At 43.4% G+C, this 19,941-nt stretch overlaps 1 protein-coding gene across 11 annotated transcripts in view; it reads left to right on the forward strand.

The window, feature by feature from the left end:
• The window catches only part of hivep2a (HIVEP zinc finger 2a), an 81,988-nt gene that overhangs the window by 19,119 nt on the left and 42,928 nt on the right, over positions 1–19,941 (forward strand). For 6 of the 11 annotated variants that reach the window (XM_026318016.1, XM_026318018.1, XM_026318026.2 and 3 more), the window contains 2 exons: positions 3,523–3,571; positions 18,788–18,858. The gene's annotated coding sequence lies outside the window, so the exon portion shown is untranslated. Of the gene's footprint in view, positions 1–3,522; positions 3,572–9,068; positions 9,406–17,402; positions 17,421–18,787; positions 18,859–19,941 lie in introns of those variants that run through there. The other 5 variants (XM_026318023.1, XM_026318020.1, XM_026318028.1 and 2 more) reach the window with 3 other exon arrangements.

The following is a 19,941-nucleotide window of genomic DNA, read 5'->3' on the forward strand; positions in this document are numbered from 1 at the left end:
TTTAGCATTTACAGGAATATTTCATTTAATACTATGGCCCCGGGCAGCACGGTGGACTAGTGGACACTGTTGCCTCACAGCAAGAAGGTTCCTGGTTTGAAACCCATCAGGGGCCTTTCTGTGTGGAGTCTGCATGTTCTCCCTGTGCTTGTGTGGGTTTTCTCCAGGTACTCTGGTTTCCTCCCACAGTCCAAAAACATGTATGTCAGGTTGATTGGTGACTCTAAATTGCCCATAGGAGTGAGTGTGAGTGTGTGAGGTTGTTTGTCTCTATGTGGCCCTGTGATGGACTGGGGACCTGTCCAGGGTGGACCCCTGCCTTTCACCCAAAGAGAGCTGGGATAGGCTCCAGCTGATCCCTGGGACCCTGGGACTAAGGGGGTATAGATAATGGATGGATGGATACTATGGCCCTTTATGTGAGGCTGAGATGTGTTCCTCTAATATCCCAACACAGCTGATGTGGATTCTAATGTACTAATGTAAAATGGACTAGTCTGGTATCAGGTATTTTATTTGGCTCTATTTTCTGTTGTGTAAAAGGCCACAGTGCCGTTTGCAGCTTATAGATCCAGGCTTGGTGCTCTGAGGTCTGTGGTTCCAATTGCAACCTGTTGCCTCCCAGCAGTGCAGAGCTGTGGTTATACTGGTTATACTCCCAGGTGTGTGGAGTTCCCCCTGAGAGAAATAAAGGATAAATAAAAAAATAAAATGTTCCCACGCTGCCTTAATTAATCTTTCCCGACATGCTTCAAGTTTTCCGGGCATCTGAGTCCCAAATCCGCATTGTGATGGTAAACAATCTGTTTTGTTTTGCTTCTGTCTGGAAGTGGAGGGTGACTCGACAGCACTCCTTTATTTGTTTGTGTTTTCCTTCTCTTAATTTAAGGGAGGAAGTCTAAGTCATAGTCAGGCCCGAGCTACAAAAACAGCTTCTAAAAATGGAAGAAAAAGGTCAAGGTGACGACAAAAGTCCGTTCAGCAAATTTAACTTTTAAGGCAGAAAATATAGCCTGTGTGTTATTTTATACACATCTGAAAGTATAGATAGATATTTTTGTTGATTTACCTTTTAATTATTTGACTAATTAATTGTTTCCTGTTTTAATAACCCTATCGTCACTGAAATGTGCTGCCATTTGGCTTATTTGGTATGATTTTAGTTTTTTAATGTGACATTTAAAACATAAAACTAAGTTTAAAGGTTCAGTTTGGTTGAAAACCGTAACTTAATGTAAATATTTGTTATTTCTGATTCTGTTATAAGAACATCAGCTCATCAGGTTGGACGTTATAGTGTTGGTGCAACAGGGAATGTGCATAAATAAGACACAGTGACTATCTCGCTGCCGTGTGTGTGTGTGACACACAGTTAAAAGTTGTATGAATGCAGTTGTGCGGTGCTCTGACCATCAGATACCGCACGACAGCAGCTCGTGTGCTATCTGAGCTAATTTCCTGCCGCTAACAGGAAGACTGCCCTTCAGGTGACATTGGTGCGACTTTGGATCCCTCCCACCCCCCTGCAGCTGCAGCCAAATAATGAGGTTGCGTAACAGTTAAACTCTTCCCTGTGTTGTTACTATCGATTAGCCCGGTCCGTCTGACGTACAGCAGACACACACAGGGCGCTCAGCTGCCAGTCCATCAGCTGGCAGATCAATCAGGGCCTAATGAGATAAACGAGTTCAATAATTAGTTAACGAACCGCTGGCTGGCTGACTGACACAAGCGCACGCAGAGCCAGTCTGGCAGCGTCTCGTCCTGTCAGCTCAGAGCAAAAGACACAACTTCCTTAACAAAATGCAGCGAAGAGCCTCAGATCGGATCTTTACAATCCTGTTAAACAAGGGCCCTGTGAACTGGAACAGCTTGGTGCAGACCTCAGTGTGGATCCACTATAATGTGGTATGTCAGTATAAAGTTTTACGCATATCAACAGTAATTCTCTTTATCAGTATCTGTGTATGTTTGTTTAGATTGGAGCCAGAGTCAGGAGGCAGTTAGCTTAGTATTCACTTTAAGTCAGAAAGTAAAAAAGAAAGAAAAGTTCATTTATCCACCAGCTGTGTCTTTGCATCTTATTTCTGCTCTCATGGAAACCTTCTACACCTGTGTGGCCGATCATCACCTCTGTTTAAAATAAATAAATAAAAACTCAAACGCAGAAGAATAAGCACAAAAAGGACTTGACTCAAATGACACTGAAATGAACTGGTTGCTGAAGTAAAAATGTGATTCTGGTCTGGATTTTTACCAGAGCAACACACATTTGGTGCAGTAGCTCTAAATCCGGAGAATAATTTTCACTCTGTAGTGTATTTGTGAAACAGGAGTGACCTGCAGATTTATTGTGGTGGGTTAGTTTGGCTCAGACATCTGTGATTGACAGCTGTGGCTCCCCCACCCTGACACATTGCTATTTATTGTAGGCCTTGTATGTGAGTGTGGTATGGTTTGTCTTGTGTAACACTAGACTGGATACCCCTGATGTCTCTGGGACTAAAGTGGATTCTCTGAAATGGACACGTAGCTGGAGCGTCCATGGGGACACCCTGAATAATTTTAGCTTTGGGGGGCAAGCCTGGGCTGGGCCACAGATGAATTTCAGACCAGGCAGACAGAAATACAAGCAGACAGACAGGAAGACAGGCGGCCGTCACTGGGCTTCAGCCAGACGGAGCGCAGATGCTCATATAGCTGCTAGTTAATACTGAAGCATTAGGAAATAGCTTCAGATTCAGAGCACAGGGATGTTGCCCCGTGCCTGTGACGTCGCTAATAAACAGGAAAAACACTGAACCGTCAGATTCTGATTGTTGAAGGATTCCTGACTCTGGTCTGGCCTGTGTCTCAGCCAGATTTGGCTAACTTTGGGACGCAGACTCGGGCTGGTTGGACTGACTGAGAATCAGGACATTTAACAGCATGTGACCCAACTTCGGGCCATGAATGGCAGCACAAATCTGGCTGAGATAAGCGGAAACCCTGGGAGCCGTTAGCCTTCTGACGACATCCCAGTCCTGTGACTCTGTGCCAAACTGGTTTTTAAAAATAACAAATCATAAAGTGTAACATTTACAAGTCATTCTCTTGAATTTATGATCCCATGTTTATCTGCTTGAAAGTATTTTCTTTACTACTGTCTGCGGTTCACTGGGTATTATTAAAAAAAAACTAATATGCAGCTCAGTAACGTCCTTAAATGACTGGACACTGAGGTTTTGAGCCAATGTTAGTTAAACATGAGTACATAGTGCACTTGGTGGAGACAATTTGACACAGTTAAAAAATAGAAAATATCACCAGGCTTCAGCACTTAACAAAAACAATCCTCATGAGGCCTTTGAAATATTTCATTAAATGCCAACAAAATAGATTTTTCTTGGTAGTTTCTACAAATTAAACTGTCGAGGAGAGAATATGTTGTTTTTTTTTTTTAGAAAGAGAGTCACTGGTTTTGAAATAATCTGCACAGACATATCGTCATCTCTGTCCTCATGTCCTCCTCTGTCTCTGCAGGTATGGCTTCCACTGTGGCCCTGTGCCGCTTCTGTGGCGAGAAAATAAGGTACGTGGGATGTTTTTGTTTTATTGTAATTAACGTCAGGGACAACCTTTGTGTTTTTGAGGTTTGACTCGTTAACTTTAATGAAGAGAAGTTTGGGGTAAACAGTGTGTTTTTCATAATCAGGCTGGATCTGCTGTGTTTTCCACTGAGGGAAGTTTATGGTAACCTTTAAGAGCTGACATCAGCCGCTGCTGTGAGCCGTACCTGCGCAGTCAGCTACTGCTGTGTGTGTGTGTGTGTGTGTGTGTGTGTCTGTGTGTGTGTGTATTACAGAGGCAAGCAGCAGCCTCTTTAATGAGGTTGAACTCGAGGGTTTGTGCGTAGTCTTCGTTCAGCCTGCTGGGAAGGTTGCTGGTGTGTGTTTGTGTGTGTTGCCCTTCCCATGAGTGGGGAGCCCCATATACAAACTGCAAGGCTTCTCATAATGAACACAGCCTTTTCAAGTCGAGTCGAGTGCTTCTGTGTGTGAGTGTGTGTGTGTGTGTGTGTGTGTGTGTGTGTGTGTGTGTGTCAGCTCATTGTGCCATCCCCAGGGGGCAACAGGTGCCGTGGGCAACATGAAACCCTGTAGAGTGACATGGAGAGAGGGTGTGAAGTGATGGGAGAGGGAGAAAGTGAGGGGTGACGAGGACAGGAAGGTAAGAGGACGAGCTGCTGTATGAAACAGATGAGCGTTACGTGGAAAAACGTGCGATCATGGAACTCTCCTGTTTTCAGTCTTACCACCAGATGTTGAACCTGCTTCAGGGATTTGCAGTGATAAGATTTGGCTCACGGTCAGCGATCCAGTTCATCCCAGTGGTGTCAGATGAGGTTGAGGTCAGACATCTGTGCAGGCCAGTCATCCCCAGCAAACTGGGGAAACCATTTCTTTATGGCCCTGGCTTCGTGCACAGGGACACTGCCACGTTGAAACTAAATCAAAAACACACCATTGCCCAGGATATCAGTTTTTTTTAGTAGTAGCATGAAGCACAGACCAGTGAGGACATACCTGAGAAAATGATAGCTGGAGAGAGAGACACACAGGGAGATAGTGGAGGAGATAGAAAGACAGGGAAGCAGAGATAAACAAATAGAGTGATAGTTGTCACTGCTGGAATCAGGGACAGCTGGCCTGTGTGTGTGTGTGTGTGTGTGTGTTGTCATGGTGTGGTTGCATAACACCAAACTGGGTCCCCCTCTGGCTTACAGACTGAAGTGGTCCATCTTTCTTCCACTCTGAGTTCAGACAAATGAAGATTTATTGGCAAGACATTTAGAAGAAGCAGCATGTTGTGAAAGAATACAAACACTGTGCACAAGCAGCTCACGCCAGCAGCTTCATTTATAGAGAGCAACTACAGTTAATAAGGCAGAATGGATCAGAAATATGTCAAATACGACACAGTTTTTTGCAGAATGTTACTGGAAAGGTGACACAGTCTTTGTTTTGTGAAGGTGTCCTGCAGGGAGAAACGCTTTGTTTTAGGTTCACTGCATTTCCCATGGTGCTTTGCTGTAGGAAACTCTGCATATGGAAAGAACAGCCCTTGCATTTTCTTTATTCCCCTTCCTCAGATGCTGGCTGTGGTGCATGCGGGTGGATGTGGGTCTAATTGTTGCAGGCATGCAGAGTTTGCATGTACCTGAACAGCTCTTGGGTATCAAACGTGTTTAAACAACCAAGCTCCAAATGTTGTAGTTTGTGGATCTACAATATATCTTGTCAATTAGGGAACAACTGAAGTCAGCAGGGACAGAACTGAACAGAGACTGACAGTAAGACTGACTGTACAATCAGACAGAGGAATCCTGAGACATAGTACAGATCAGAGTGAAGGTGGAGACTGACTGACTGAAAGACATGAAGACAAAGGTAAAGACAGAGAAACACGAGACCAAGACAAAGGGAGACAGAAATAAAACACTTTCTGGAGACAGAAAATAAAACGGCAGGCGAGACAAAGCCTGAGCCCGGCTGGAGACGAGGACGAGCCGCTCCCAGCCATATTTAATCATCAAAAATTAATGCTGTAAAGATGGAATACAGGAAATTAATATTCCCCATTAACAAGGGAGAAGAACGAGTAAAGGCGTGTAACTGCTGCGAAAGACAAACGGCCTCCTCGGGTTGGACGACACGGCCACACATATTATCACAATATTTTTTTCTATCATGGTCGGCATCGCTAATTATTGACTGATGAAGGTGGAAAAATCATATTTGAATCGATAAGTTGTCACCCTCTGCAGCAGCGTGGTCCAACGTTTATGCTTATGAAGCTCTGTGCTACAGGTCGCTACATGGCAGCGATGGAGGCAAAGTTTGTGAAGCTGTTTTTCTGCCAGTCCAGTGTTTTTGAAAAATGTTTCCAACCTCCTGGACTTTTCCCACCCAGTAACTGCTGCTGGGGTTTGACTATTGTTTGTGCACAGTTTAGCTCTCAGCGTAGTGGTGGGATTATCTTTGTCTGCACAACACGTGGGCGTCTGTTTTTTTTTTTTTTTTTACCCATACCCCTCGCTGCTGTATCTCAGGACGATGCACATGTGGACTGTAAAAGGTGAACAGGTGACCCACACCTGTTAGCCATACATGCTAATGCAAGAGCTCTGTAGGGCGTGCATCAACAGATTCATCAGTGATCTGTAAACTGCATGTGTCAACAAAATGGATGTAAACACTTTCACTGGCAGTTCAAGTGTTTACAAAATTCAGTTCTACACTATTACAGTTGATTCAGCTAATATAAACGGAGCCAGGTATCAAGTGTTGGTTTATATTTGGTGTAACCTGCTACAAATACACAACAAACCAGTTCAGCTTGAATTTCTTTTTATCTGGTGTGGCTGGTAGGGTGACCATCTATATGTAAATGTTTTCCGTTATTCCCATGTTGCTGACATGATGTGAACAGGACATGACAGCAGTGAATAAAGAGGATGTCAGAGCCTTATGGGAGCTGTGGTTGTTGAATGCTAACAGGGTTTTATCTTGTGAAAATGAGGATGTGTTGGAGGGTCGTGCTTGAGGCTTCACATCCCTCTAACGCTGACAGCTGATGTTTCTTCCTGGATCCCTCCTTCCCTGCGGTGGGTTTTCTCCTCCGTCTCTCCCCCTACACCCTCACGGCGAGTGATCCTAACAAGGAGGATTATATATTTTCAGACTGAGAGCGATCCAGATATGATCAAGTATTTATGTAAGCTGCACTCTCACAGCTCAGATGCACACAGAGCCCTCGACTCAAAAGCTGTTTCATAACCAGCAGTCGCTCCTGTGTGTGTGTGTGTGTGTGTGTGTGTGTGTGTGTGTGTCTGTGTGTGTGTGGACGTTTACAAGTCTGTGTTGTGTGATAGCGGACAGTCAACAATAAAGCACTGAATTATAAATGTGCAGTTAATGCGTAGGAGAGAACAGACATCTATCTGGGCGACTTAGGAAAAGTGTGTCCATTTGTTGGCTCTCAGCTTCAAAACCATTAACTGTTTTCTGTTTAATTAAAGTGTAAACAATCTAATTTAAAGCAAAAACACTTATTGTATCACACAATGTTAAAGAGTGGAAGGAATATTTATGGACTGCAGGCTGCACATAATTCATACACGTCTGTGCGTCCATTCATAATGCAGAGTGTGTATATCTCAGTTAAACACAGGCTGCAAAGTGCTGAGTTTTGCAAACAAACTGCGTGAGATATGCACGTTTGCTTCCTCTAAGCCTTGATGTTGATCTTAACCGTCACAAATAAGGCGGATATTCATTTGCAGCTCACTTGTCTGCAAACAGTGAAATTGCACGTGTTCCCATGTACTAAGGAGTCAGAACGAGTTTTTTTGGCATAGCTGGACGTCAACATCCCCACTCTGAGACACAAAATGTGGGAGCAGAGAATGAAAATGTAAACAAATCCCCTCAGCAGGAGCAGCTGATATCTAATGTTGGGTCAATCTGCTGTATTTTCCCTCTGAAATGTAGTTGGGTAGAATCACTGTATACAGTATTTCACATACTATTGAAGTATAGCTGGTACGGTACTTTGTGTGTGTTAGAGGTTGTGTTTTTGTCTGTATATCTCTGTGTATTAATAGATGTGTATGTTTAATGTGCATGTGCAGTGTATGATTTATCATAGCTGAGTGTGTAAACGTCCTCAGGGAGACTGAGAGACACCTGGACATCAAACCTAAATCTGGTCTCAGGTGCACGTCTGCTTTGATTCAGCTTTGACCTAAATTAAACTGTGTCTGTTCAACAGTCGGAAACTGCAAGATGAGCAACGGCATCTTTAGTCAACTCAATATATGTCAAATGTGAACTGATCATGTAGTACATTCTGTCTCTTACTAGTTTTGGGAGTGTTGCTTTTTGCCATCAAGGATTTCACTTCGTGTTCAGTCTGTAACGCAACACTGAGACTTTCTGTGTGTGTTGGCTGTTAAACAGCAACTTTTCGCATCAGTGAAAGAACATTTAAAGGTTCAATGTGTAATATCTAGAGTGATCCTTTAGCAGAAATGAAATATATTATTCATAAATCTGTTGTCATTAGTGTGAAATCACCAAAAAGTACCATTTCATTTTATTAATCTTAGAGTGAGTCTTATAAATCTACACAGGGAGCGGGTCCCCTTTCACAGAGGCAGCCATGCTTCTACAGTAGCCCCGCATGGACAAACACTGGCTCTAGACAGGGAATCGAGTTTTCTTTTGTTTTGTGACAGTCACCGTACCCTACCTCACGCCTGGAATTGGGGTGTGAGTCATTCTGCACTCTCACCACTAGATGCTGCTAAAGCTTTCACATTTTACACACTGCTCCTTTAATACACCGTCCTCCAGTATTAGGGGCCAGAGGACACCAGTTATTTGGTGTCAGATCCATTACAGACAGTGAATGTGGTGATGTTCTAAGCCTTTCCTGCTCAATCCTGGCTCTTTTTGCCATCAGTCATGAATGAAACATGAAGTCAGTCACAATAGCGATAGTCAGCCAACTGTCCATGAAAACGTGTTGCTATGCCTGTATGTTTTAAAATTGAGGGACTGTGCATAAGAACAGGCAACAGGATCAACAGTAAGCCACAGTCTTTGTGCATTTAGGTTTTAATGTGTCAACACTGACACTTTAAAATGCTCATAATGGTTAAAATGTCTGGAACTTAATATCCACATGGTCAAGTGTTTATTTATTTAGCTATTAGTGTGTATATATATAATTTCTAAACACATACTGTACACATAATACATGCATTTATGTAAATACATTTGCTGCATTAATGCATGTGTGCATTTTCTTCCTGTGTGTTTTGTGCATGTACAGTATATATTTATATACAGAGCATTGTTGTGTGTATGTGCATGCATGTCCCTGCGAAAGTGCCGTAAGTGTTGGCCTGCTGAGCCCCCAGCCGGGGCCCCTCCTTCTATTTCTGGCTCTGCGTCACGCCTGGGCTTTACTCCTGTGGCAAGAGGAGTGTTTCTCTAGGGCTCCCACTCTGCTGTACACTCACACACACACACACACACACACACACACTCACACTCACGCTCACACGCCTGCCTGGTGAACAAGTGAGCACACTCAGATGTAAACACACAAGAGTGTCGGGCGGACAGGAGAGCGGATGGACGGCTGCTGACGAACTGGACGTAATGGGAGTTTAAACTTGAGTGCATGTGTGTGAGGAACAGAGCGAGAGAGGGAAAGAGAGTGAGTGTGTGTGTGTATGTGTGTGTGTATGTGTGTGTGTGAGGGTCGGCCAGTCAGTGTGTCTGTTACCGTGGCGATGGAAAGAGGTAGTGTGAAAACAGAGGAATGTCTTCAGTGATGGAAAGGAGAGCCGGCCAGGTTGGTTCACACTTTATCCGTCTGTACTAATGTGTTCTCCCTTTCTTTTTGCTTTTCTTTTGTTGCCCTGCTTTCTGTGTGTGTGTGTGTGTGTGTGTGTTTGTGTGTTTGTGTTCATGTTGCAGCCAAGCGGGGGGATGTCCTCGTCCGCTGTTGTTGCGATGCAGCAGCCGTGAATGACAGCGCGTGGTGTGTGTGTGTGTGTGTGTGTGTGTGTGTGTGTGTGTGTGTTTGACAAGGGTGGCAGTGACATAAACCGTTTCCTCAGAAATTTGTGTTTCGTTTCCGCTCTCTCTCTCTTTCTTTCTCTTTCTTTCTTCAGTTTTTCAGCTCATTCAGCCTGCGCCCTGACTCAAACCCTCCTCAGCCTCCACTCTCTCCCAGGGCGCTACTGTTAATGGACTCACACACACACACACACACACACACACTGGACAGCTGACTGTCTCACACTGTGGTGTCAGTTCCCTCCATTAAACGAGGGGTGCCACCACACACACACACACACACACAGGGTGTTGTCGTCTTGAGCCTGGAGAGCAGTGATTTACAACAAAACAGGTTGAACCGTGTTTGTGTTTATGTTTTACATCTTCATTGCTGGGACCTCGAGTTATCTAGTATACACAACACACACACACACACACACAGCTCTTTGTCTGTGATCATAGTGACCTTGACAGTTTTATCTTTTCTTTTGCGTTTTCATTTTTTACTTTCTGTTTCTTTTCCTGCCTCCTCTTTTCTCTCTACCCTCTCCCTTCTTTCCTCCTCTTCATCTTTTCTTCATGTGCCCTTCTCCTCCTTATTGCCTCTAAATTTTTCTCCTCTTTCTTCTCACTTTTTATCATCACCTCTTTCTGCTCTGTTTCTGGCTGTATGTCCGTCCTGTAGGTGGAGTCACCTCTGACCATTAGAAAATGTTTGACATTTTCCACCTCTTCTCAAGCAGCATTTTCCTTATTTTCTTCCTCGTCACTATTCTGCTTCCAGCTTTCACCTCTGACCTTTGGAAAGACTTTTATTTTGAAATGGCCCTCTTGGTTTCCAGCTCCAGTTCATTTGTGTTTATAATCCAGATGCATGTGACTATTGACTTTGGCTTTGACGCCATAAAAACTGGCTTTTAAAGTGGTACATACCATAATATTTGTTGTCTGCTTGGATGTCGTGATAGATGGAGACAGTGGAAAAGATGCAGCTCATTCTTGTTCCCTGGAAAAAGACTGACAGTTCAGTAAATACTGCGGATGGAAAGACAAATAAAGCGACAGACAAACATAAGACAGGCAGAGAGACTGAGAAGTAAAAAGACAGACGAGCTGACATTCAGAGACAGATAAACAAATAGAAGGAAGGACAGACAGGCAGAAAAAGTGCAGGAAGACAGGCAGACAAATAAAGCAGACAGTCATATATAAAAATAGCCAGACAGCCAGACATGCAGGGAAATGGTGAGATAATAAAACAGGCTGATATACAAATCCAGTGTCGGACAGACAGATGGACAGACTGACAGACAGAAGAACCAATCGACAGTCAGTTCCTCGTGTCCTCTCAGGGAGAAGCGTAGGAAGTCGAGTCGGGACGCCAAGTGTGTTAAACCGTTTTTCCATTCACAAATTCTCAGACAGTGAAGTGTGCTGCTCCTGCCCTGGTATGTGCACGTGTGTGTTTGCTGTGCACGTGTGTGTGTGTTTACGTGCGTGCGCCGCGAGATGCTCTGAGTGGGCGATGTGTGTCTGAGGCCACAGTGGATTGCTTTACTTCAGCACAGATAACATTGTTCATTTAAATGGGACCTGACTGTGAAGATGGGAATTTTCTGAGATTCTGTTTCCCAGAAAGATGCTGTTGTACATTTTGGCTTATTTACTCCAACCACATATGACCCTGCATGGAGAGCTAGCTGAGGCTGCAAACTCTTACCATTCGTAGCTACAGCTGATTATGTGCTAATGGGGAAATGCCCTCAACTTTACTGAAGGAGGATCAGTCAAGATTTCATTCATGCTTTTTATTATTTGCCACCAAAAACATTTCTCACCAAAGAATGCAGTGCAGTGTTTTTGAAGGGTTTTTTCCCGTTTCCACGCATGTTTTCATTCATTTGTGTACAGTATGACAATCATCAGACAGAGCTAATACATCACACTAACTGGTTTTATGTTTCTGCCTGATGTGGCGGCTGATTCCCAGGAAAAGTCTGCTGCTGCACAGGAAGTTTTGTGTTCACTGTTTTGAATGTAGTGTTGGACACGCAGTAGTTAGCAGACGGTAGTTAGCAGACGGTAGTTAGCAGACGCTAGTTAGCAGACGCTAGTTAGCAGACGCTAGTTAGCAGACGGTAGTTAGCAGACGGTAGTTAGCAGACGGTAGTTAGCAGACGGTAGTTAGCAGATGACAAATAGTATGATTTCTCCTGATGAAGGGAGATTGAAAGCAAACTGTAAGTGGAGGTTTAGTTAAGATCTGGTTTTTCTAAGAAGAATTAATGCTCATGCTCAACAGCTGAAGAATCGTTTCTGTTCGGCTTACTCGTTATTTTCTCTTAAATTAGCAGTTTAGTGTCTAAGTCACTTGGTTCAGAGGTCAAACTGAAACATTCACATCACCTGGGATCTTCATGTGGCTTTTTTCTTCTGCTCTGACCATACACCTCTCAGATGTTTAAAACTGGAAGACAAAATTCATTTATCTTGAAGAAGGTAAAGAACTGCATTTACACACACAGCACCCCAGAACTAATTAAGACTATGTTGAAGTTAGTCTGGGTTTATTGTTTCAGTATGTTGCTCTTAAAGTTTTTTTTTTTTTTTAGTTATTTTGTTGTTCTTTTCCATTCTTTCTCTCTGACATGCATCCATCTTTCCATCTGACCTATATTTCTGTGTGCAACCACAAAACTCATGTTAGCAAACACAACCCAGCTTCCTTCTTAGGCTGGATTCACACAGACTTTTGCCCTGTGTGAAGACTTGCAGCTCTTCTCATTCGTTTGAATGTGAGAAGTGCAGTCACAGGAAACAGCACCAGGGGAGGGGGCTCCACCAAAATGACACAGCAGGAAAGAGCTGGAGCTCGTCCAGTATTTGTTCTGCGGCCGACTTGACGTCATACGAGGCACAAGGTGCTGTGTTGGTCAATCGTGTAAAGGGAGGAGCATGCACATTTCTTGCGAATGCCTTTGGAACAGGAAGTGACACCTTATTTCTGCAGTTTACCTCGAGGTCATCACGTCAAAGATAAACTGTCCAGAGTTGTGCAGTTGGGTCTGGTTTTTATAAACCACAGTGCTGTGTTTTGGTCTCTTCCTCCAGCTGGACGTCCAGGAATGTCTTTCATTGTCTCACGGGTACATGAGACAACGCAGCCTCTTGCATCGTGCTAACAAAGTCTGAGTGAGTCCGACCTTAAAGGGCTGGTTGTGTGTCCAAGTGTCTGTGACAGTCCACAGGCTGTATAATTCATCATCTCCATCCTCGCTTCTGTTCTTTCTTTCTTTATGCTGTTCAGACAACACTTCTTACTGTCACACGGTCACCATTGTGTTTTCTACTGTGTCTGGTTGTCGCACGCTCCTTCCACTTACCTTCCCCACCACATCTAACCCTGACCCCTGACCCCAACCTGTGTTAGGCCAGAGTAAATTCTGAAGTGCTGTTTTTTGATCATGGATCCATATCTCCTGTCTGTATGCGTCTCTGTTCACATGAAAACTGGATTTTCTCCTCGCACTGCATTTGCGGCAAGCACAAACACGTCACACACAATAAAACTCGCTAAGTATGATCAGTTTTCTTTTTCTGTTTCTGCTCTGGATGTTGTTTATAGAGAGTGAGCTGCACTAATTTTATTAGAAATACATGCAAAAGAAGAATTGAAAGTTTTACATCTCTAACGAGCAGAGAACTAAGTCTGGAAAAAATCAAATTATTGTTATTTTCCATCTGGATTAAGTTCAAGAAAACAAACATTTGCTTGGTCACCAAAATAAGAGCGTTTCTCCAAAGCCGGAGTCACATTTCCACAGTTCAGAGGCCAATTTGGAAAAGCTCAGTGTTAATCTGGACGGACAGAGAGAGATGCATTTTCAGATTCACCCGGTCCGAACCCTCCAGCAGGTCTCTGACGTGAGCACAGGCCCAAATGTCCTCACAGTGATGGTTTCAACCAATAATCTGTCCACACAACCACAGAAAAACACACACACTGAAGCAGGACAGGTGGCTGCATCACCTTGACGTCTAGTTTTATGCATCACTCTCTCTCTCCCTCTCTGCAGGTATAAGCCCCTAACACCGTCTGTGCCACAAACACTGCCAGGACCCCACACACACACACACACACACACACACACACAGCAGGTAGTGGCAGCATATCAGAGCTCTGGTTACCTGGCAAACAGAGCTTCATTTTGGAGGAACGATGGGAGAGAGAGAGGGATGGACAGATGGAGGCAGCAAAAAAAAGGGGGCGTTAGAATGAACGTTGATGGATTGATGGAAGGACGAAAGAGTAAAATAAATGATGGAGGTAAAGAACAAGAGACAGGAGGAGTAAAGGAAGTGATTAAAGACTAATGCATCGCAGACAGGGAAGGAGGAGTCGAGGGAGAGGGATGGGAATGGTACAGGATGAAGGAATGATAAAGGGAAAGAAGAAGAAATAGAAGGATGGACACGACGATGTGGTAGAAGCAAAATAATGAGGTGATGGGAGGAAAGAGTGATAGAATAGAGGGAGTTGGAGAAGAAATATAATAGATATTTTATCTTAATTCTGTTGTTTAGGAGCAGACCTCCCTGTTGTCAGAAACTAAATACTGTTAGTGAGTCACATTGGGTTTTATTTCCAGTGGAATTAAGTGTTTGCTCTCAAACTGAACAGATACTGTTTCTTCTTCTTCTTCTTTCTGATCTTTTCCACTAATCTTCCTCTTATTTGTTCTTTTCTACATTTATTGTCCTTTTCTCACTCCTTTCTTTTCCCTGTGGTTTAGTCCTTCCCTCTTTTACTTGTTTTCTTGCGGTTTTGTATCTATTCTGCACTTGGTTATTCTTGTTTCTTCTACTTTTCCATGCCCTGGGACTTTCTCCTCTCCTCTCTTCACCTTCATCTGGGTTCAGCTCTCGCTGCACTGCATATTGCAGCAACATGTTTAGAAAGGCGCTCCTGACCCCTTCCCTCTGCGTCAAAACGAAAGAAAAACGATAAAGAGGCCTGGTGCTGAGAAGACATGGAAACTTAGAGAAGTTAACTGTTTTCTCTCGGCCAAACTTTTTCTCCTTCTTTCCTCTTATTCTCTTCCCAGAGGTGTAAAAACAAGTGTGTTTGTGTGATAGAAGAAAAAGACGAGTGTGTGTGTGTGTGTGTGTGTGTGTGTGTGAGAGGTTGGAATGTGGAGCCTCGTAAGTCACCTCGGATTTTCCACTCCCGCTGGGACACATCCCATTATCAGTTTTATATGAAACTAGAAAATTCCTCTGTGGTCTGTGTGTGTTTGTGTGTGTGAAAGTGTGTGTTTGTCAGGTGGGAGGTTATGCATGTATCAGTGCGTGTGTGTGTGTGTGTGTGTGTGTCTCTATAATGAGCAGCTGAACAGCGGAATAAAAACTGGGACTTTTCTCTGCTCAGTGCGGCGCTCCCATTAAATCCTGCAGCTCTGGCATTTTAAATCCAGACCAGCACAAGGTGGTTGTTCCGGTTTCAAACAGCCGTAATTTGTGGATGTTTTAGATTCTCGATTGAGTTCGAGTACGTCCTTAGATTGGTGTGTGTTGTTCAGAAGCTCAGCTCGACTGCTGGACTGTCGAAAGCTGGAAACTCATTTGTTGCTTCATTTGTTTAAATGATAGGCTGTAAACAAAGATGGCTGACGTGACGTGACGCCACCGTACGCCTTTCCCAAAACTGATTTCTGTGGTTTTAGGTCAATATTATTATTTACTTATGAAATCAGGTGGATTTTGGAGGATTGGGCTATTGACAAGATATTTTTACATAAAGTGTTCTGTGTGTGCTGCATTTATTGGTGTTTTGGTCGTCTTTGCCATCATTTGAATGGTCAAACTGAGGAATAATTGGATCAATGGATGCTTTGGATTGCTTCTTAAATGATCTATTGATCAGTCGATGTGATAGAAGTGGGGCACAGATGAATGAAGCAGATGCGAACAAGAGATGAGTGAAAAGAGACGAGGGGAAAAGACCAGAATCCACCTGGAGGCCTCTTTACCTCCCATTCTACAATGAATGGAAAATCATTATTCCACACCTCTTTGTTGCCTCTCCCCGTCTCCCAGTTTGGAAAGACAGTAGGAAAAGAAGCAGAACGAGGGGGATAGCGATTAGCAGCATGTAGTTCCTCACTTTCACAAAGTCACGTGGCTTCGCGTTTTGTTTTGTCTCTTTGCGGGTCTAGCACAGGAAGATGGGCAGGAGGCTACTGTGGTTTACAGATCACTTCCTTTTCATGTTGGCACCTGAATATGCTCCTGACTCTAAATGATAGTTGGTGCCAAAACCGACTCGTCTGGTGGACAAACCTAGCAGACGCAGCTTCGAGTTGCCAGAGTTTGGCTGGTGGTAATTTCCCACTTTGCGTCCACGAAATCCAGATGTTGCGGATTTGAGTCCAACTTGTGACCCTCTTGCATGTGCTCCCTTTGCTCTCTGCTGAAGTTTTCCTTTCATCAGTTTTTCCCCATTTTTTTCCACATTCACAGCATCGCTCAACAAGCAGATTAGATACTTTTTGAACTGATGGACGTGTTACCTGCTACATGTCCGTTGGTTTTAAATGAGGACGAAGTGCTTAGGGTGAACTCTGGATGATTGTGTGTTCAAATCTCCCGCATGAGTGGAAACAACTATGAAGGGAGAGTAAACATGATGCTTCACTACCAGACGGTCTCTGATGGACCAAATGAGAAGTTTTCAAAGAGATTTGCGTTGATCTGGTCTTTTTAAGTCTAACAGGACTCGAATGCTTCAGATCCACATTTCAGTAACAGGTTTTTGAATTAGTCGAAAACTATTGTCTGTGTCCGAACCCTGATGTTTTTCCTTCTGCTTCCTTCTGTCTAACCTGTAAATCGATGAGTGGAGCTAATCGCTCTAACTCCCTCTATGTTTCGTATTAAGTGATAATAGACAATAACCATGTGAAAGGTCAAGCAGACAGAGAAGCAGAAGAAAAGATCATCGCTCTCAGCGGTGGCGGGACTGAACATCACATTTTTTAGATTTTACATCATTTTGGAAACTGATGTGTTTCACCCTGGGGTGCAGCAGTAGCAGTGGAATTATAATCAATAAGCAGACCTGATCGGTGTCATGTCAGCTCCTTTGAGTCATGGACCGCAGGACTCAGCATAACACGATTATGGGTAAAACATGCAGAGGAGCTGCGTTGTAGATTAAGTGTGATCATGTTGTTAGAAGGAGTCCAATAAAAAAGACGCAGCGCAGAAACAGCTGGACAGCTTTATTTTTCTCTTTGGAAAGGTTCGCTGTGGAGGGATGGAAACACACACACACACACACACACACACAGTCGGCCTCACCATCTGAGTGTGTGCGTGTTGACAGACATGAAACAGAAAAACAGTGTCATAGTTTTTCCCTGGCTTCCTCCTGACAGACTGGAGCAAAAGGACGACTCGGAATAATGTGATCTGAAAACAGCAATCCCACTGTGTGTGTGTGTGTGTGTGTGTGTGTGTGTGGCACATGTGACTGGCCGCTCTTCTGTCACTGTGTTTTCCACCCATTACATTGTCAGCATGTGTGTAGATGTGAGTTTATGGCCTTTTCCATTTGTGTGTGTGTGTGTGTGTGTGTGTGTGTGTGTGTGTGTGTGTGTGTGTGTGTCTTTCCATTCTCTGTGGCAGTGAGACGACAGATCAGATGAACTGAAGGAACCTTCCTGCCTCTGTCTCCTCCTTTATCACCTGTTTCTTACACCAGTAGAGGAAAGTATCTAAATACATGTACTCAAGTACCATTCTGAGGTATTTGTACTTTACTTCACTACATGTCAGAGTCAAACCTTGTACTTTTCCCTGCTCTACATTTATCTGGTAACTTTAGTTCCTTTTCAGTATCAGATGAATTACTGCAGTAAAGGATCTGAGCACTTTTCCAAACTGTCTCACTCCATCTTCTTTTCATTTTCCCTCCTCTCTCTTTACTCCTCCTCCCTTCTTCTCATTGTTTCTCCTCCTTTCTTTCTCCTCTTTTTTATTTCTGCCTTCTCATTTTTCGTCTCTCTCTCTCCATCTTTCTCACCCTTTCATTTTCTTTTTCTCCCCCTTTTGTGTCACAGTCAGTCCCATCCTTCTTTCTCCCTCCTGTTTTATCTTTCTTCATCTCTCCACTTATTTCTTCCTTCTTTCTTTTTCACATCCATGCCTTCTCTCTTGCCCTATTTCTCTCCATTTCTCCTCCTCTGTCGTTTCTCTTGTTCACTTGTTTCTCCTCCCCTTCCTATTATTCCTAATTTTCTTCCTGCCCCCCCCCATGCTTTCTATCCCTCTCTCTTGTTTCTGTTTCCTGAGAAAAATATTTAGTGTTTCATTGTGCGTGTGTATGTGTGTGTCTGTCTGTCTGTGTGTGCGTGTGTGCACATGGGGGTGTGTGCGCTTCACACCTCCGGTGACCACTTCCTGCACCACATCCTGTTTATTTCCTGTAGCAATAGTGACCGGATTCCCTCAGAAATGCAAACACACACACAAACACACACACACACACACACACACACACACACACACACTAAACCTCAAATATACACAAATACCAAAACACACACTGACATCCCCACATACAGATCCAGCCCTGATTTATGATTTTAACTGTATCTGAGAGCGTCGTGTATTTTCAGCTAGTTCCAGCTCTTCATTAAAGCTGCACAGGGTTTACACTGAGTCACATATTTAAACTCAATACACATGTTTTTATATGGTTAGATTGTTTTTCTGTATCATTTTTGTACAAATGATCCCAAAATGCAGCCTAACACACACATGGACAGATGAAGTACTCGAAGTTCTTTGAGTACTTCTCCCTTCTCTTCACTCTAAGAGTGAAAAAGTGTTTAAAGTATTCAGTATTTGTAATGGGCCCCTTGGCAATGGTTTTAAATCTCGGAGCCCTGAGAGTCCAAAGACACATATTTGAATGTGCAGAAGTTATTATTTTTTGGGGCTTTGCAGCTGAAAACGAAGACACTTAATATATAACAACAACACCTCACATTCTTTCTAAAGTCTTAAAGTACATGTGTAGTAAATGTACTGCAGTAAAAGTAAAAAGTACCAGTAGCAGGAAAATGGGTTTACATTTCTGAACATGTTTCTGATCATGCTGGTTTTTACAGGACGGCCCTGTGAGGACTCTCTTTCTGGAGGACTCCCATTGAAACCAAACTGAGCACGTGCAGACCAACAGGTAAGACCTGCCAGCACCCTGACCTGCCAGCACCCTGACCTGCAGCTTGTTTTTATAGCTGAGTTTTTGACAGTGCAGTGGACTGTGGAGCATGAGTTGTGTAACATGGCTATTGTAGGTGGGATGAAATGTGTCATGTTCATAAACATCAGACTGAAGCAGAATTTGGTGTTTTGGTCAAGAAAATTCCTAAAAAGCTCATTTCCATGAGCTTATCGTCTTTTCTCTAGTTATGATTCAGGGTTATATCCTCCTGGACCGACTCCATGCAGCTCCAGAGAATATTAAAAATATGATGCTGCATATCAAAACATCATAAATCCACTTCTGAGGAATGTTCCTCGATTAAAAACATTGTAGGGATTTCAGAAACAGATGATTCAGATCAGTGTCAGTGTAAACAAATGTATACAGGCAGAGGAGACTCCCTCGGTTTTGAAATCGGCTTAAAGTGCCGATTTCCTGCTTTATTTGAAAATCAGAGGAGAAACTGTTTGTGTGCTCACATTCTCCAGGATTAGCAGGTAGGAAGCAAACTTTAAATCCTGTCGTTGTCTGAGAGAAAAATTCAAGGTCAACTATTTGACCTGATTAGACTCAAGTCTGTTTTAGACTTCTAGTTATTTTTTACTTTTTATTCTATTTAGCTTTTTTTTTCCTTGAATGTCTCATTTCTTTCCTGAAGTTGCTGTAATTTAGCCAATGTCTGGCTAAACATCTTCATTCATGGTCCAGTTACTAGTTTTTAAATCAGAAGTTTAATGGAGGCTGTTCGAACGCAGTGACGGATGTTGTGTTTACAGAGACCGCTCAGTTCTCATACCAGGTTCAGTCTGTTTCTGGGTCTGAGCCCATGTCCAGACTCTGTGTGGACTTTCGAAGTGATGCTGCTGTTGCTGAACTGCTGAGTGGACCTGGGATGTTTCTGTTTAGTCCCGCAGCAGGAGGCGTATTTGCCTTGAAGTCGAGGCCCAGCTGGTTTCTGATCAGTCCGCCGGTTCATTAACAGTTTTACGAAGTGTTTTGTTGCATATTAAACCATAAATCCCAGTGTCTGTGCTGTTTTGAACTGGTCTGGTTTGT

The sequence above is a fragment of the Mastacembelus armatus genome, chromosome 24 (genome assembly GCF_900324485.2).
Source record: "Mastacembelus armatus chromosome 24, fMasArm1.2, whole genome shotgun sequence".
Lineage (NCBI taxonomy): Eukaryota > Metazoa > Chordata > Actinopteri > Synbranchiformes > Mastacembelidae > Mastacembelus > Mastacembelus armatus.